The following is a 9,886-nucleotide window of genomic DNA, read 5'->3' as shown; positions in this document are numbered from 1 at the left end:
TATTTGATACATTTTGGAAATCGATTTAGAGTACCCTAAAGAGCTCCATGATGCGCATAATGACTTTCCTTTGGCCCCTCATAAAATGAAGGTTACGCATGAAATTTTGCGTCCTTACGATAAAAAGTTATATTATGAACTTGAGAAGCAAGGACCAAACCGGTTCCTAGTGAAAAACTGGTTTCAACATTTCTAACAATGAGAAGATATTCAGTGCATATTCGCAATTTAAGATTAGTAATTAAAGTAGGGATTAGTAATTTAAGTAGGGATTTTAAGATTTTGTAGTTGGTTTCAATGTGGTAACAATAGTTTATAACATACACAATAGTAACTGATAAATTCACAGTAAATTTCAACTTCATTAAGGTATAAAGTCAATTTTTGTCCCGGTTAAACAGAGCTTCCGCAGGGGTCTTCATGACGATCAGAACAGCGAAAAATCAGCCATTTTATGCGGAGTGAAGGAGCAAAACGTCTCCCTCACAAAATCGAGATTCTTTAGAAATTTATTTGAATAAAAATTGAAAACAAAAACTAAAAACTTTTCTTGAGCTAATTACACTAATTTTGAAATGATATTCTTTACTTAACTCAAGGGTCAAACGACCAACTAAAGAATCGAGAGAAAATGAAAAAGAGAAGAAAAAGTTTGTTTAACTAGACTACACTAAGAAAAGATAATTCCTGCCTGATTTCACCCTACACATATACACCATGATGAATAAAATTTTACTTAATTTTTGAGGTGATTTTGGTAACTTGGTGTGTTGATATTGTTTAGTTATTTTAAGTGCTAGATTCCGTTGGATTTAACTCACTGATTTCACGAATATTTTAACTAATGCTAACTAACAAAATTAGTTGATTAAGAGCAACAATATTGAACTAAGTTGATGTTGGTGGTGGTAGTGGTGGTGATAAACTTTGCCCGATTAGGTCAATTCTTGATTGTCCACCCCTTTGAACATCTCTATTTCCTTATTAATTTGACCTGATTTTGATCTAATTTGATTTGGGTGCGGGTGACAAAAGTCATGAGTCATTGTTGCAGTTGACAATAATAGGTATCAAAAGGTAAAAAAATCTAATCTGACTGTCAATCAAAAGTAATTGAAAATTTAATTAAAAAAATTAACCCAATTAATTTATAATAAGATGATCAACCAGTATCGATCTGTTTTCAATAAATTTTCTTATCATGTGTATGTCCTATCCTGTGTATTTATACTACTACTATGATATTGATTGGAAAAAGCTATATTTGTTGACGAATCTTGTTTTTAATTGAGAAAGATGGAATCATGCTTGTCAAAAGGCCAGTTGGATCTCGTTATGGATCCAAAATACACTAATTCATCTGAGCATTCGAGCCAAAAATTAGTTTCTGTTTTGGTTCTTTGACTTACGATGGTTTAGGTTCATTAGAAAGAATGAATTCTAGGCTCACTCAATGCACTTACATTGAAGTTCTTCAACACTTACGGTGTTGAATTAATTAAAAACATCTTTGGTTCTGAGCTTTGTTATTAGGTCGACGATAATTGCCCTGCTCATACTGCTAATCTAGTCTCTTTATGGTTTGAAAATTGTGGTCCATTACATAGAATTAATTGCAAATTGTTGAGATTACCCCCTGAATCTCCTGATATTAATCTTATTGAAAATGTATGCAGGATATTGCAATAAAAAATGATGAGTTCATTATCAAGAATAAAATTTGAGATTGATTTAAGATAATGTAGATGCGCAAGTTATTTGTAAATGGTCTTCAACTTCATTTTTATAGCTGCATTTTGCGATTCTCTATGAGAAAAATTTCATTTGGGACTTTTTTTGGTTGAAACAATATTTCTTTTGTGGTCAATGCTGTAAATTGTTGAGATAACTACTAAAAAAAGTAGTACCTCGATGTAACAAATAAAAATGAGGAAAATATGTGATCATAATAAAAATTGCATTCAATGTTTTGTTTCAACTTTTTTTAGCTTTTGAATAGTGCTAGTATAGATAAGTATAAAAATAAGGCCGTAAAAAGGTGACATACTTACCTTATAAAGGTTACTTATGCATAATCACGAAAAATTTGATTTTTCCAAAAAAATCGAGCTTTAGCTATTTTTTAGTAAAATATTCGTGCATATTCTGACTATTCAGTACAGTTACTGTATGCTCATAAAAAATTAGCTTGCGTTAGAACCGATTAGTTGCGTTGCTATTGGAACGTATATGGAAAATACGGTTTTTTTGAAAAAAGTCCAGTTTTGGCTATTTAGATTAAGATCTGCAAGCACATCATCTGCATCAACTGCGTGAGTGACTTCCCTGTCGTCATCAGAGTCACTTTCGTCATCTTTTTCGGCAGCTTTCTCTTCTTCATTTGGTCACACTGAATAAGCTATCTAAAAATCTACCTTTTTGACCTGAGAACGCTTGATATTCGAAGGGGATAAACTTTTTATATGATAACTTTTAAGTTTTGAGTTGATTGATTGATAAGTTCTTTGACTGAATAATTAACAAAATTTCTATCTTTCTTATCTTTCTGAAAAACAATGCTGCAGGGAATTAGTTTCCATAGTTAATTCCCTTAACTAGCCTCTGAAATAGCCATCGAAAAAAAATTGAATGGGATGTACTTTTTTATGCACTGTATTACATAAAAATTTAAATACACACTAATATTTAGTTGAATTGTAAACACTCAGGTTTATTTTTTAAAGGGTCATTGCCAGACAGGCTATTTATCGTCATCTTCATCACCCCTTTCGACAACCTTCGCAGTTCGTTTTCGTTCACTAGATGATTTTTCTTATCCAGGTCACTATCATAGTCACTATCTGTATAGATCTTATAACCAGCACCTCCTTTCTTGTAACGTTTTTTAATTGCTGATAAAGATACACCGCCATCATCATCATCATCATCATCATCATCATCGTATGCATCAGGTTCTAAATCAGATGCTGTTGGACCACGGAAATGAGCCTTTTCACGCACTCTTCTCATTTTGTTTTCTCGTCTAATAGATGCCTTTAACTTGTTTTCTTCCTTCTTGATCATTTCTAACATGTGGGCTTCAGGATCTTTACCAACGTTAGGTAAATCACGAATCTTTTGAGTTTTATGACTTCTTTCGGCCAATGAAAGGGTCATCTTACGATGTGTAAAACTATCAGTTGAATGAGGTCAGAAAGTAAGTTTTGTTTTGAAAACGGCTTGCCCTTGTAGACCAGTCCCTTGACGAATGAAAAGATGATTATTACCACCAGCCATTAAGCTTTGTTTATGAATATCAAAAATTTCAGATCCAAGGTGTAGAGACATGCTACCATCTGACCATTACTATTCTGGCATTACGTTCTTTTAGAGACACTCCATTCTCATCAACTACGGTTCTCCATCTTATTGTTGATTCAACTTGCAATTTTAATCGATGTCTTCCTTCTTCATCGAGAATTTCGTCTTCATCGATTTCATCTTCATACCAAGATGGATCATATGGATGAGTATCAACACTTAAAAAATTGGGTAATTCAACAGAATGAATATCATTTCCGAGGTCAGTTGGAATCTTTGGAATTTCTACTTCAATACGTGTGATGGGTATCTCTTCTGGCTACTCTTCTTTCCTTTCCTCTCCACCAGCAGCTTCTCTGCCTTCATCTTCATCATCAAGATTAAGATCTGCAAGCACATCATCTGCATCAACTGCGTGAGTGACTTCCCTGTCGTCATCAGAGTCACTTTCGTCATCTTTTTCGGCAGCTTTCTCTTCTTCCATCTCTTCATCTTTTTCTTCTTTGTCATCATCCTTGTCTTCGTCGTTTTCACTTTCTTCTTCTCTATCATCATCCTCATCCAGATCAGCCATGACTTCATCAGCTTCTCTTTCCTCATCTGAATCACTTTCTTCTTTACTTCAACTTTTGATTCTTCCATTTTTTCGTCATCATCGCTATCTTCCTTATCTTCATAATTTTCTTCACGATTGTCTCCTCTGTCATTTGAATTGGCTATTCTGCTTCACTTTTACTAGAAGATCTTGAAGAATCATTTGATTGACTTTCAGAATCGAATTCATCTTACAAGTTGTTAGTCCCTTTTGCTTGGAGCCATAATAATCACAGAATTATAAGAAATACTTGAGAATTTGAAATTGATTTTGAAAACAGTAACTTATGATTTAACGGTGAGCAAAACCAGAAGATGTACTTTGTTCCCCAAAGCTAGCCCCAGACCCGAGTTTAATGAACAAATAGGAGAAATAAAATGCGCCTTAACATTTTCATATGTTAATAGAATTCTAATTTAACACTAAACACATTTTTTAAATAATTAATTAGTCTGAGCGAAGCAAAGACTTATAATTTCCCTCCCTACTCTACCAAAATTTCACCTTTTTTAAACATTATCACAGCAACCGTTCAAATCACTACATTCAAACTTACGATAGCTCATCACACAAATCTGAAGAATTTCTGAAAGGATTTTTTTCGTAAAAAAAAATGCCCAGCAGGTTTTATAGGCTAAAAAGGGTTTTTTACGAAAATCATCAAGGAGTGCGTAGATTCGCGTTGACGACTTGCGTACTGGCACTGTGTGAACAACACATGGTCTTCTTCACCATCGATACTAAATTTCCGGTTTTGAAACATCCGTTTCCGAAAAAACTACATAAAAGTCGTTTTTTCTGGAAGTCTGTAACACTTCATTCTACATTTTTGTTCAAGTCTTTTTCTTATAAAGCTCTTAATTTTACTATGAAAACTTGAAATTAAAATCGGTTTAGCTGATCAAGTTTATGGTAGAACAAGTAAAACCTATTTTTCGGAAATTTTCAAAACTTTTTTGTTACAACTTTAAACCATTGCTTACATTAAAAACAGTGATAATAAAGGTATTCCATCAATCGAAATTTTCTATGTTATATTGCCATTTAGCATGCGGACTAATCAAATTTTTCAAACCCTCAGAATTCAGTCTCCTTATTCCTCTGCACGCTCGCTCAGACTACGCCGCTTCACGGCTGACCTAGTGTAATAGCTAATGCATTAATGTACATTAATAGATAGTATATTAGCTCGATGATGAAGGTGACTGGTGTCGGAATAATTAAGAGACAAAAATTACTATTGCAAAAATGTGATAAAATCAGGTATAATTATAGTTTTCGAGTCATAAGCTCCACTTCTTCCTACCATGAGAAACAATTAAGACTTATGGCCAGGAAAACTATTAATAACTAATTAATATTTCAAAGTATATTAATGTATAATATTGAAGATAAAACTTACCCCGACAATCATCGACTTTATTTCTTTCATAGTTCACGTCTTCATTGTCAATTTTAGTTTGTACTTTTGAATTTTTGAAAATCTTCTTCCATTAAAAGCCAATCATGGTTACATTCCAATTTGAGCAATTTAGACGGCATCTAGTATGAGGTGTTACCATAGGTAATTTAGAGGCAGCATCGGGATTCTGGCCTTTCCTTCGTTCACGGCTTCTGGCTGGGGTAGGTAAAGGTCGGTTTCGCTCTTTTTAGTCTTATTCACATCTTTACCTGTTCCCCTCCTTGACCAGATGCAGCACCTCGATTGTTGAAGAGAGATTTAAATTTTGCTTCAGATGATCTTGTAATACTATTATCCTGAAGTAATGTATATATGTTTTACCTCACACGATCAGACGATTTTTCAACCAAAAACTTTCCAAGAAAGCCAGTTGCTCCGGTCACAAAGACTGATTTATTTCGATAAAATGAAGTGATGTTAAGATGAAACTAATAGTCAAAAATGAAGTAAAAGAAATACATTAATGATGAGAAACACAGGAGACTCAGAAGTGATGAGATTTGAGCACTCTATTTTTAACTAAAACAAGCTGAGCCCCGATCATAACTGATCGTAAATTTCTTTTCACTGAATACAAAAAATCCAATCCACATTTAAAAACTCAAATTATTGATGCAAAACCATAGTCAATGAGAAAAAACAAAATAAAATTTGGTTCAACAGTTGAAGCAACATATTTTTTACCTAACTCTTTACTCGAAAAATGGTTTTACATATCCTTCTAATTTAACAATAAATCATCAACCTGGATAACCAAAACATTTTTCCCCCAAAGTCAATGATAAAAGATACGGATTCTGCATTTTTTCCCCTACCCTGTTTAAACGCTAATTTCTCAGGTACCTGAATTCCGATGAAGTGCAGACTATTTTTCGTGGATGTAGTTTAATCATGGCTTTCAGGTTGAGAAAAAATTTTCTTTAGAATCCTTTTAGTTTGGCCACAATCTTTACACAAAATTTTCATGTTTTGACTTTATATATGGTATAGATACCTGTAAGACAACTATAAATTAATTCAATGCGATTGTATTAATGTATGTATAATGCCTTTCTTTTTTCTTCAGGTATATCATCAGCGAATTGTTTACAAAATTGTTCAACTTTTTTAACCATTAAATAATAAAGTTTATTATTAAAATCATTTATTCAATCATGTTGAAAACAAAGTTAAGGGGTTAAGGTTAACGCATAAAAAATTCAAGGTGAAAACGAGAATAATTCAATTTCTAAACAATGTTCTTCACTTTTCGGCTTCTCTCTGCGCCCGGAGCAGCTTCAAAATGGTTAAACGGTGAAAGTGATCCTTGTTCCCTAAGGGCTCGTTTACAATCAAGTATAGCACTTGATAGCTTCCGGCGTCCAAAGTAAGGTATACCAAGTTCTTCGAGGTCGGCGTCGTTAAAATTTAAGAAAGTGTTAAAATCGATACCACCACGTTGAAAATAATCAATATACTTTGCAAGGCCCAAACGGGTTAAGACCTCAGCTAAATCGAGACTATTACTCGCTGGACTACCGTAGCCTGAGCTTATGCTGCCCGATTTACTTCGTGAGGAGGAGGAGATGGGATCAAATAGGTTGCTACTACTGTTAGAACTGTTACTGAATAGTGAAGAACTGGAGGGCATTGAAGAACCAAGAGAGAGGCTTCCAGTGCAAGTTGAAAAGTCAAAACTTTGTTGTTTACGTAAAGTTTTTAATCCGTTTGAAGTTGGGTATTTCGTCGATTCCCAGAATGACGATTGAAGAGACATATCATTGGTTAAAGAGCTATTAGTGAGAAGACTGATGTTCCGATTGTTAAGCTCATTGGGAGGCTCTTCGACTGGTGTCAATTTTTCTGTCGCACGGCAACTATCAAGTCGACTTTTAAGGAGCTCGTGAGGCATTGATTTAGAAAAACCAAACCTGCCCAAGATGGGGTCAGAGTTCGAGGTTCACTTGCTTTTGGTTTGGCTTCACGAGCTGCATTAGCAGCCAAATATTTACGCTCGTTGTAATCCAATTTTCTAGGCTCTGGCCATGGAAAAGCTGTTTGAAGTATCAGAGACTGAAAAGTTACCAAAAATGGCAGGAAGACTCCTGTTAGGTGGAGGGGAAAGATCAAGGAGTGATGGAGCTGAAGTTTCACTTCCACTATTAGGTGAATTCATGCTGGAACTCGTAAGACAAGAACGGTTCATGGTAGGTGTTGTTGAGGTGGACATCAAGTTATGAGCAGACTGTATACAGCCATTTCCATTTCTATTATCCGAACTATTTTTCAACATACATGTATCAATGTTGAAAGATGGAGTATTTGGTTGAGCAGAGATTTGCTGTTGTTGATTGGCTGCTGCTGCAGCAGTAAAATTGGTCAATTGAGTAGCTAGCATGGCTTGTAAAAATCCATTAGGTCCTAACTGTGAAGGAACATTAGTTGAAGCGGCAGCGGCAAAACTTGGAAAATTGCCAACACTTGAGTAATCATTAGATGGCCAGTTAAGAAGCCCATTAACTTGTCCACCAAGTCCACCATTATTAGGTAAACAACCAGAGGGATCAAGAGCCGATCCAAATCCACCCTTCGTTGTCATCATACTTGTTGGGTTAAGGGTGCAATGAGGTAAAAATGAAGAAAAAAGTTTGGCCATCATCATAATGGTATGTTTATCACAACAATTAGGAACTTCACTCTCATCTAATTCCAATATTTGCCTTCTAACTTAAAAAGCATACGTGAATCACGTTCTGCTCCCCGAACAGTCATGCATCTACCAGAATTTTGTTTAGGTTTCTGTTTAATTAGTATGGTAACTTCGTAATCCTTCATCAATTGGGTTATCAAAGCTGCATCCGTCTGTTGGCCTTCTTTCAAGTCAAAAATAAGAACTAGTTGAAGATAGCCCAAAAGTTCTTGCCAGGCAAGGACAACAGAATCAAAGCAGGGTCCTTTAATCATAACAGTTGATTTTCTAACTGTTAAGGAACCATGAAGAGTTGTCATCGTTGTATTTTCAACAGCTACTGGATCAGGGAAATGAACAACAACACCCGTAGATTGCATGATAGACCGAATGTTGACATTCCCTCGACCCAAACAAAAGAGTGATGTTGAGAAGCGATGTCAATCACCAAGGTGAAAAGTAATGTTGGAGAGTTGTTGGTCATAGGATGGCCAAAAAGATATTCAATCAAAACCGCAATACCTTGTTTCATGCTAGCAATTAAGCACGGGTACCTCGAACTGAAATGGATGCATACTGGCACAAGAAGAACCAAAATTTTTAAAACCATTGCTTTTTCCAATGATTCGAATGTTGATAGAGTAGGTTTGTTGAATTGTTTGAATGGCTGGTGAAGTGTGGTCAAACATTTCCATTTTATTGTAACCAACGATGGGAAGCTCAAAATGTACGCTCAGCGGTAAGAGTTCCCAGATTCGACATCTAGCTTGCTCTGCACCCAGTGCAGTACCAGCAATGCTAACCTGATTACTTTTGTCAATGGTGTTGGTCCGATATGAGTCAGGAAAATGAATATGGCAACCAGTTTCATTCATTACTTTTTGAATGGATCGACCACCTTTACCAATAATGTGAGAATGGTCGGTATAAGCAACATCCATTTTAAGGGTAACACGATTTTTGCGACTTTCCAAGTGATCAAGAATTTTATCCTTGGCAGACAATATATCTTCTTGTGCACCAGTAATACGGATATGTGGATCCTTCTTAGATTTAGTTCCTGGCTTCAATTTCATTGGCCATGTGATAATGGTATGTGTTTCAGCCATGATTTCATTGAAGAACTCTTCTACAGTTCCAAGTTCTTTGTTCTCGCCTGTAAAGCAAAAAAATATAGACACCGAAGTTAGTCGATGTAGTCAGTCAGTCAGTCGAAGTCGATACGTTCATCGACTATCGACTAAGTCGACTCAATAACATTTGACCAAAAAAACAGCTAATTTTGTCTGTGACAATGATTTGAGAGGCTGAGCGATATCATAAATTCGTTTAATTTTTAAAAAATTTTTAAAAGAAAGACTGAAAAGAGTGAAAGTCAGTCGAGTTAGTCGAGTCAGTCGGTAAATAATCAAAGTCGACTAAGTCGACTTTTAGTCACTCAGTCGCCATAAATTCATTAGTCAGTCAGTCGATGCAAGTATCGACTGACTTCGGTGTCTAAAAAAATACATAAAATAAAGGAATATTAAAATTAAACAAAACATGATTGTATTTACGAAAAATACAATAAAATGTATTAGTTTAACTGTAAAAATGATAGAACACGAAGAAACATTGAGGAACATGATCGTTCTGGTTTAAAGGGATCAGAACAGTAGACCAAATATTACCTAAGCGTTCATGAACCATAGTAAATGATTGTGGACACAGAACCATATTTAACACAAATCACATAATCAAAATAAAAACAAATATAAAATGCGAAATGCAAATGTGGTTAGCAAGCAGCCAACAATTAAAAAATAAGACGAATAAAGAGGGGGTTAGAAAAAAAAGACTTCAACTAATTTATTAAACACAA

At 34.9% G+C, this 9,886-nt stretch overlaps 2 pseudogenes across 1 annotated transcript; both read right to left on the bottom strand.

Moving 5' to 3' along the window:
• Nucleotides 1-2,688: 2,688 nt before the first annotated feature.
• On the bottom strand, nt 2,689-4,081 carry LOC112539984 (RNA polymerase-associated protein LEO1-like; annotated as a pseudogene).
• A 2,403-nt stretch (nt 4,082-6,484) lies between these two features.
• Nucleotides 6,485-9,221, bottom strand: LOC107370771 (protein bicaudal C homolog 1-B-like; annotated as a pseudogene). Its single transcript, XR_016198638.1, has one exon. The product of XR_016198638.1 is annotated as a protein bicaudal C homolog 1-B-like (transcript).
• Between the last annotated feature and the right edge of the window lie 665 nt (nt 9,222-9,886).

Source organism: Tetranychus urticae, chromosome 2 (assembly GCF_039701765.1).
Source record: "Tetranychus urticae isolate SD_2017Ah chromosome 2, NJAU_TeUrti_SD_1.0, whole genome shotgun sequence".
Lineage (NCBI taxonomy): Eukaryota > Metazoa > Arthropoda > Arachnida > Trombidiformes > Tetranychidae > Tetranychus > Tetranychus urticae.
Note: the sequence above shows the minus strand (reverse complement) of the source record. Positions and strands in the feature narration are given on the sequence as shown.